The sequence below is a fragment of the Gekko japonicus genome, unplaced genomic scaffold, assembly GCF_001447785.1.
Source record: "Gekko japonicus isolate JY-2015 unplaced genomic scaffold, Gekko_japonicus_V1.1 scaffold3766, whole genome shotgun sequence".
Taxonomy (NCBI): domain Eukaryota; kingdom Metazoa; phylum Chordata; class Lepidosauria; order Squamata; family Gekkonidae; genus Gekko; species Gekko japonicus.
This window is the reverse complement of record NW_015169289.1, coordinates 47,983-57,691: the sequence shown is the minus strand read 5'-3', so window position 1 is coordinate 57,691 and position 9,709 is coordinate 47,983. Positions and strand designations below refer to the sequence as shown.

The window sequence follows — 9,709 nt, the reverse complement described above, 5'->3', positions numbered from 1 at the left end:
CTCAGGTGCTTAGTGCAGGTCCTTTATATTTTTACTTCCTTCATTTTGTTTTCTATACCATAAGCTACCTCTTTGTTTACAACTACTCTCTCACTCTCCTTCTTCATAATTTTGTTGTGGGGTACCCGTCCCGAGATCCATCTTGGTGTCTACAGACCAAGGGCCTGTGTTATCCCTTTCTGGAACCCTTTTAAGGCTAATTTCACCTTCGTTGAGTCCAGTTTGGGTAACGTGACCACCAGGGCTCTTTTTGTAGACAAAGCCCAGCAGGAACTCATTAGCATAATAGGCCATAACAAACAACAAAAACTCATTAGCCTATTCGGCCACGCCCCTGCCAGCACAGCTCATTAGCACATTAGGATGCACCCCCATGTTACCAGAAGTGTGGTTATCCAGCCACACCCACCTTTTGCTTCTTATTCTGTTTACCTTGTTTGTTGTCAAAACCCAGGGCTTTTTTTGTAGCAGGAACTCCTTTGCGTGTTAGGCCACACACCCCTAATGTAGCCAATCCTAATGAATTTCTGCTGTTGTGTGTGGCCTATTATGCTAATAAGCTCCTGCTGGGCGTGGCCAACTTGGGAGCCAGCCGGAACTCCGTTCCTGTGCGTTCCTGCCCAAAAATAGCCCTGGGACCACCATAATCAAGGTTTGCTCACCACCCCCTTTCAGCAGATGACAATTCCAGCAGGGAGTCTATTCAAGGGAAATGGGGAAGAACGGGAAAGGGGAACTCGGCAACGCCTTACTCCCCTGTGTCAGGTTTTCTTATTGGTCCCCCCAACTTCTTCCTTTAAAAAAAAATTGCACATCTGTCTATAATGGTAACTCTTCAAAGCAGAATGACAGGAACTGGCTTTAGAGCAAAGCAGGGAAATGGAGCGTATAAAGCCACAGTGGGCCCATTTGGTTACAAAGGAAATCTTCTGCTTTTTAATAGCCTAATGCACGGTGAAATGACATGGGGTAATTTGCTCGACACCTGCCTAAGCAAAAGACAGCTGGGAGAGACAGAGGCATCCCTTCCCTTCATCTCTGACAAGTGCAATATATCACATGCAGGAAAAGCCTTGATGACACTGGGAATACTTTTATAGAGATGGTAAGCTGGTGCATAATCATGTGCTGATAAAATCCCTCAAACGCCCTCTCGAAAAGCGTCCCTTAACCCGCAAGCAGATTCCGCAAGTGTCACAGCTTCTACTTAGAGCTTATTTCCTTGCTTAAAATGTTTCTGTTCCACCTTTTCTGCCGTTTGAGGTTATTGGGAGTAAGGTACCAATATGCCAGTCCACAGTCCCCGGGAGGCATGCTAGAAGGGTCAACCGTCCTGGTGCTTGCTCACTTCCACAAGCTAGATGCTCAGCTGAATGAAGTGTACATCCAGCGATTGATCTATCTATCTTCTTCTTCTTCTTCTTCTTCTTCTTCTTCTTCTTCTTCTTCTTCTTCTTCATCATCATCATCATCATCATCATCATCATCGGTATCAACCTGTCTGTCTGTCTGTCTATCTATCTATCTATCCATCCATCCATCCAGGGGTCATTTCCTGCAGGAGCGCACAAGAGCGGAGCTCCGGCAGTAAGGAGCCCAGAGGGCAGGCACATGCAACAAGCCCCGCCCCCTGCTCCCAGCAGCCCTCAGTCAGAGCAAGTAGTAGCCAGGTAAGTTGCAGAGCCCCCCCCCCGGTCCGCCTTCAGGTACAAGCTCTCCCTCCTCTGTGAGGGCAGATCTGCACATTCCCACCCCAATAGCTAGCAATCCAAAACAGTCCAGTGGAGCCTGAGCGGTAGGTGTTGCCTTCTGACACACTTCCGGTGATGTCAGGGGGCATGGAATATGCAAATAAAGTTATGCTAATAAGTTATGCTAATGAGCTCCTGCACCTCTTTTTCTACGAAGTGACCCCTCTATCTATCTATCTATCTATCTATCTATCTATCTATCTATCTATCTATCTATCTATCTATCTAGTCATATTTCTATGCTGCCTTTTCAGAGTCCTGACCATTCGTGAGAGCTTAGAAGCTAAGCAGGGTCAGCCATGATTGGTCCTTGGATGGAAGACCACCAAGGAAGACCCAGGTTGCTCTGCAGAGGAAGGCAGCAGCCAACCACCTGTGCTCATCTCTTGCCTTGCAAACTCCACAAGGGGTCACCATATTTGGGATGCGACTCGATGGAGCGTAACTATTATCAGAGCAGCTTGACTAGCCCAGCTTAGCCAGAGGTTGTCAGAAGCGAAGCAGGGCCAGCCACAGTTAGAGAGACCACTGGGAAAGACTCTGCAGAGGAAGGCAAACCATGTCTGCTCGTCCCTTGCCCAGAACGTGCCACGGGTTGGGAAATACCTGGAGGTTTTGGGGGTGGAGCCTAAGGAAGGTGGGGCTTAGGGAGGGGAAGTGCCTAAGCAGGGTATGATGCCAGAGAGTCCACCTTCCAAAGCAGCTGTTTTCCCCCTGGAGAAAATGGATGCTTCAGAAGGTGAAAATCTATGGCATTATAACCCATTGCCATCCTTGTCCTCTCCAGGATCCATCCCCAAATCTCCAGGAGTTTGTTGCGACTTGAAGGCATATGCTTCTTTTTTATTGCAAAATTAAAACCAGGGCTATTTTTGGGAAGGAACGCACAGGAACGGAGTTCCGGCTGGCTCCCGAGATGGCCACGCCCAGCAGGAACTCATTAGCATAATAGGCCCCACCCAACAGCAGAAACTCATTAGGACTGGCTACATTAGGGGTATGTGGCCTAACATGCAAAGGAGTTCCTGCTACAAAAAAAGCCCTGGATTTGACAACAAACAAGGTAAACAGAATAAGAAGCAAAAGGTGGGTGTGGATGGATGACCACACTTCTGGTAACATGTGGGGGTGGCCTAATATGCTAATGAGCTGTGCTGTCAGGGGTGTGTCCTAATAAGCAAATGACTTTCTGCTTTTGGGTGTGGCCTATTATGCTAATGAGTTCCTGCTGGGCTTTTTCTACAAAAAAAAAGCCCTGATTAAAACCAAACCATTAAAAACAAGCCATTGAACATAAACAGCATAAAAACTCTGCATAAAACAGAAGCATTACATTGAATTAATGCATAAAGAGTAGGGGGAAGTCGCTTGGTGCCAGTGTTGCACTGAGACAGGGGCTCCTGTTTTTTGGAGGGAAGTGATGTTTTGGTAACGTGTAGGGCGGCCTGAGAACAGGGGCAAAGACATCCCCCTCCTTTAAAGCGGCAACTGTGTCTTGCGAGGAGGCTGCGGCGGCCGCGCTGTACGCAGTGCGCTCTTCCCCAGAGTCTCTCGGCAGGATGCCCTGATTCTCCCTCGGCAAATGCTTGGCTGAGAGAAAGGGATGGACTGATGGCTTTGCAGCGGAAGGCAATTTCTCCCTAGGGGAGCAGTGCTCTGCAGAAGAAAACTTCACCCCAATCCCCCTCCCCCATGTTGTTTTTTCCTCTGAAAAATAATCTCCCCAAAATCTGGACCGTCCTTCTCACTGGCAGCCCAACGGCTGACATTCCCACCCTGACTCTTGGGTGCCCCCTAGGGTTGCTGGCTCTGGGTTGGGAAATACCTGGAGGTTTGGGGGGTGGAGCCTAAGGAGGGTGGGGCTTGGGGAGGGGAGGGCCCTAAACAGGGTATGATGTCATAGAGTTCACCTTCCAAAGCAGCCATTTTTCCCCTGGAGAAAATTGATGCTTTGGAAGGTGGAATCTATGGCATTATAACCCATTGCCATTCTTGTTCTCTCCACGATCCACCCCCAAATCTCCAGGAGTTTCCCAACCTGGCTCTGGCGATCCTGCCCCCTCCATTCCCTGCCAGTGACCGGAGGGGGGGCGGTGGAACTTGGCAACCCTACTCGTTTAGCGGGGGATATACAGCTACTCCAACACCCCTGCTTGAGCAGATTGGGGGGGGGGGTTAATATATAAAGGATACCTTCTCCACTGGTGCAGAAAGAGTTTGCAGGAATTACAAACTGGCACATGATATGAGTAAATAGGACTGGGGTCCAGGATGCTATCTCCTTGGCCTGCATTTGACCTGTAGTACTAGATAGTGGCATGCAGTGTTCCCTCTAAGCTGAATTAATGTGAGCTAGCTCACAGTTTTTTAGCCTCTGGCTCACACATTTTTGTCTTCACTCAACAAGGATGGCTCCAGAGCAAACTAATTTATGCAGTCGCCAAATGGCTTGCTTACAACTTTAATGCCAGCAGCTCACAAAGTAGATTTTTTGCTTACAAGACTCCACAGCTTAGAGGGAGCATTGGTGGCATGTTGAGTTAAAGTGGGAAATATACTTCTGGAAAAGAATATGAAACAAAATTCCATCTGCACTTGCAATATTTAACTTCAGCATAGCAGGATAGCTTCGTTTGCTGTGCATAATTGGTGTTGTAAGAATGACAGGAGGGATGGTCCATTTCCCTGTTGTATTTTATGAAGTGTGTGCTGTAAATTTAAATATTTCGTAGAAGTCCGTATTCTTTCGACCAGTCAAGCTTGAATACCTAACATGTCCTTATAGTAGAGAGTAGCTAATCCCATTTCCTGGCTAGCCCTTATCAAGGCGGAGTGGCTTTTGAATATAAGATGCACCCTCTTTCGCAAGAGTCTTCCTTCTCCCAGAGCATCTTTGAAGAGCTGAATTATTTACAGAGCATGTTCCCTGCTCACACTCTTGATGTAGACAATGGAGCGTCACACACTAAGGAAGGCGATCCAAAGTTGCCTTACTAGAAATGTGTGAACAATTTGAACAGAGGCTAATTGGGGTCCCAGTGAGATTGGCAAAAGCTTTCTTAGTGCTAGCTTGGGAGAGAATGCAATGGCTGAATGGGGAAGAACCCAGAATGGTGAGTGAAATGATTTTGGTTCAACTTTAGCTGCTCTTCACTCACCCCAAATAAGTAATAGCTCTGAATCTCCCCACCTGTTTCTAATTACTCTATCTTCTGAGGCATTTTTTTTTTTTTACAAAATGGTTTATATTTGGAGATCTATACACTGAAATCAAGAAACAAGTAACCTATCAAAGAGCAGAGAAGCTTGTTTCAGTCTGTGCAAACCTGTTCCCTGAAGCCCATGGAGATAAAACAGATACATATATGCTATGCATAGCAGCTAATCATCTTTCAGAAGTTGATTTTGATCGGAGAAACTTGACAGTAGCACGTTTAAAGAATATTTATAGTTTAAATGACATCAGAGGTCATTTCAGGGGGAATCGCGGGGGATTGCAGTTCCCCCGGGTGAGGTACGGGGGCGGGGCACATGACAAAGCCCCGCCCCCTGCTTCTGTCTGCCCCGCTTCCGGCCCTCATTCAGCCAGGAGGAGGCAGGAGAAGAGGGAGGGTAAGTTGCTTCCTCCCTGCCTCTCCCCACCCCTGCCTGCCTGGGGCCAGGGAGGGCCTTCGCGGGGCTTCCTTGCACTCCCGCCGGCCTTGCAGGTCCACCGCCGGGCCCCTCATGGGGCTCGGCAGTGGAGCTGCAAGGCCGGCAGTGGCGGCCGGGACTGTTGGGGGCGGGGTGTGTGGCCTTATGACACACTTCCGGTGATGTCAGGGGGTGTGGCCTTATGACACACTTCCGGTGATGTCAGGGGTGTGGCATATGCTAATGAGTTATGGTAATGAGTTCCCCTAGCTCTTTTTCTACGAAACAACCCCTGAATGACATGATATGAGGTTTTACAAAGTGAATTTTGTTCATGGTTACTGATGTATTCACTAATGTATCATGATCACACAATCTTAGGTTTAACTCCGTATCTAACCGTGCCATCCTAATAGACTCAGGTGGGTAGCTGTGTTGGTCTGAAGCAACAGAGGCAAGCTGTAAATGAAATAAATTCGTGCTTTCACATTCCATAAATATGCCAGCTTTCTGTCAATGAAGAAATAAATAATAGATGCTGCGTTCTAAAAGTTGTAAAATAAGTCTGCATCTCATAAGAAGATTAAGACACTGCATATTTCAGTTCCCGACAAATTTTCCCTCTTAGCCCTCTCTGAACACTTCTTTCTTCGTGGCGTCATAATTTCCAGAATTTCCCTTTTGCTGGTTTCAGCAAAGGGCTCTCCTGAGTACTTCAGTCACTGAGCTTTGAGATTGTCTAACAGGGAGTTGTAGTGACAGGAATGAAGGACAGCGTGGCTTTGAGTTCTTCCTTCTACATAAAATCCAACATTGTGGGCTGAAATAGAGCGACAAAACAAGAAGTTCATAATGCAGCTCTCCCTTTAGGCCTGAACCAGGTTTACCAGTCATCCTTTCTTCCCAGGGAACTCTGCAAATTGTAGTTCAGCTCAGGACCTGGCCAAACTACCTTTCCTAGTAGTAGAAAAGAGTAGGAGTCCAGTAGCACCTTGAAGACTAACAACATTTGTGGTAGGGTATGTTTTTTTTTTGTGAGTCACTGCTCCCTTCTTCATAGCTTCATGTTAGTTTCTAAGGTGCTCCTGGACTCTTTTCTTTTCTCTTTTCTACTGCTACAGACAGACCAACATGGTTACCCATCTTCGGCCCCGTTCACACGGAGCATTTGCCGTGCTAAAGATACGGATGATAGGCGGATTTTTCCGGGCATGATCACACCGCAACATCTGGGAAGCGTAGTGCACCCGTGGCTAACCCGTGGCTTCTCGCCGAAGATGCGGAGTAAAAAACTACCACATACGATGTACTAGTTTCCGGAAAACGCGGGGCAAGGGTGGGCATCTGATTGCGTTTCTGCTGGAATCCCGTGGCATCCGGCACCTGCCCACGTCCCGTCGCAAACCGGATGTTTTTTTTTTTAAGTCTCCACAGGATGCGCACAAATGCCCACCGGCACATGTGCACACTGTGGTGAGAGGGAAAAAATCCCATTTGCCATGGAAGTGGCGCCTAGCGATTGCCAGTGTGATCGCGCCGCACCGCTTCTTTGCGGGATAGCCGTGTGATCGGCACCTAACGGCATACCCACGGGACCTCCACGGGACATGTGATCAGGCTGCCATGCGTTACTTTGCTCCGGGGCAAACAGCCACACTCCCCCCCCCCATTTCTGACTCGTGTGACCGTGGCCCCTATCTACCTTTCCTAGAAATCCTTTGCAGGAACACAGACTAAGCAGTATAAAAACAACTCCGGCTCATAGTGCAGATACAGCCTGTAACTGTATGGGTGAACTAGATGGGGAAACAGTGGGGACTTCAGAATTTGGGTGAGGGAAATCTCCCTTCTGAGGTTTTCCAAATTTTATGTATGTGTATGTATAAGGGGAGCTGTGGTGGCTCAAGTAGTTAAGACGCTGAACTGCAGGCTGTGGAAGGTCAGTAGTTCAGCGGTTCAAGACCCGGGTGCCGCATGACGGAGTGAGCTCCCGTCTCTAGTTCCAGCTCCTGCCAACCTAGCAGTTCGAAAGCAAGAAATTGCAAGTAGATAAATAGGTACCACTTCGGTGGGAAGGTAACAGCGTTCCGTGCGCCTTGGTGTTTAGTCATGCCGGCCACATGACCACGGAAAGGGAACCTTTACCTATGTATGTATAATTAGTGGTGGAGAGAAACTCCTCACGAGCTATGGCAGCAAGGAGGTCTTTGATCCCTCATAAATTCTGCAGGTGAGACTGTGGAATGTCAGATTACAGCAAGCCCTTAACATTGCAAATCTGAGAAGACACTGCCACCTAAAGGTGCTGGACTATTGCACACCTCTACCTAGCATTTCGAAAGCAAGAAATTGCAAGTAGATAAATAGGGACCACTTCGGTGGGAAGGGAACAGCGTTCCATGCGCCTTGGTGTTTAGTCATGCTGGCCACATGATCACGGAAACGTCTTCGGACAGCGCTGGCTCTTCGGCTTTGAAACGGAGATGAGCACTGCAACCCTAGAGTCGGACTCGACTGGCTTTCAAGCAAGGGAACCTTTACATTTACCTTTACTAGTCTTTACTTTCAATACATTTGACACCCCCCCTTAAAAAAAAAAAACCTATTAGCCCATTTTGGAATGCAGGAAAAAGAATATGGTCATGCAAACTGACACGTGTATTCAGGCACATCAGGCAGCGACCCAGCACATATGGATGTTTAAATGCCCACCCACTCCACCCCAATCCAAGTGTTAAACCACTGTGTGTAGAGGAAGTGTGCTCTCAGCTTAGATTCTGCCTGCAGTGCAGGGAAAGTATTCTTCCTGGGGAAGCCCAGTGTCTGAATGTCACGACAGGGCAGGCATGGCACTGAACACATTGCCCCACTGCACAGGGGTGGGATGTTAGGGACTGCAGAAGTGACCAAGGACATGATCCTGCTGGGTGAGAGAGAGCACCACGTGAGCAGTGCCGTACTCCACCGCTTCCGGCTGGTGGTTTCCTCCATCAGACAAAGGCCAGGTAGGTTTGAAGGTCTCTTGGCTTGGAAACCAGAAAACCAATCAATGGTATGTCATTTCCCCACCTGTAACCTTCTCCCCAGACCCAGATTAAAGAAGCTTAAATACTTTATGATTAGGCCCGGAAGTTCTTCTTGTAAAGTCACAGTTCCACTGAGAAAATAATTATAACAACAACCTGAAAGTCCTATGATTTTATTTAAGAGCTATAGTTTGGGAGCTGCCATCCTTATGACATACATGAAGCAGATGCATTTGTTTGTTTGCTTGTTTAGGTAAATATTTGTGCATGTAAACCCCGTTAATCCAAGCAATCCCATTTCTTCTATTAAAACCATTAAATGAATTCAGCAGTCAGTCTCTTATAGGTAGACATACGTACTATTTCCTATTGCTTTACAGGAGTTATTTATGCCACACAGTATAACTAGCGTGTTATATAAAGATTACTTCCACACATGGATATTTTAAAAGTTCATACTCTGGAAGGGACAGCCTGGGCCCATACTCTACAAAAATGCATTTGAATTGAGAGGGAGGCACCTCTCCCCTTACCAGACTGATCTCCCACACCTTCCCTTGCTACTGACCCTCCTCCTCGGGTCACAACTTGATCTCAGACCACAGCAAATCTTGAAATGGAGATCTGAGAGATTTCAGGCAAGGATTCATCCCCACTCCACCCCACAAGTTCTGCCACAAGGAAGAAAGACACAAGTGATGCTTCCTGATCCCTGGGTTTTTTTTTAAACCCTCTCCCAAGTTAGCTGGTCTGAACAACTGCGAAAAGTATTCTTTATTGGCTACAGACCATCTTTGCCCTGCTCTTAGCGGTACAGAAGTCCCCAAATTCTTTTCTCTAGTGGTAGCTTCAAGCCTGAAGGACAGACTTTTCAGTGGGTGGCTTGTGTGTCCACATACAGAAAATATTTTTGAATAAATGTGGGGTTACCTGGGTGTCACCTGGTAACAGAGGCAGGGGTGGTGGTGTTCTGGATAGCAGTATCCCCCAAAAGCCAATTTCCCAACTTTCAGCCCCCTTCCCAGTGTTAATAAATATAGCATAAGTACTATGCTAAAAACTCTACCAGTCTATAGGAGAAAAACTACAAGCCTTTTCCCTTCAAATGTTTTGGGTGACCCATTGGCTGCAATTTGTACTCCTGTTGGTGAGTTTTCAGAGGACATGCAAGTGGAAAAGCTGTGCAGGTATGTTATGGACTTTAATAAAGGGGTCTAAATGACAGAAGTGTTGTCACACTATTACATTCCCTGGGAAACTATATCGTGGCAAAAGAGACAGTGATCTGTAAATCACTTG

At 47.3% G+C, this 9,709-nt stretch overlaps 1 protein-coding gene across 1 annotated transcript in view; it reads right to left on the bottom strand.

Moving 5' to 3' along the window:
* Positions 1-9,709, bottom strand: part of LOC107114971 (sodium channel protein type 5 subunit alpha-like) — a 79,224-nt gene that overhangs the window by 23,397 nt on the left and 46,118 nt on the right. The window lies entirely within an intron of this gene.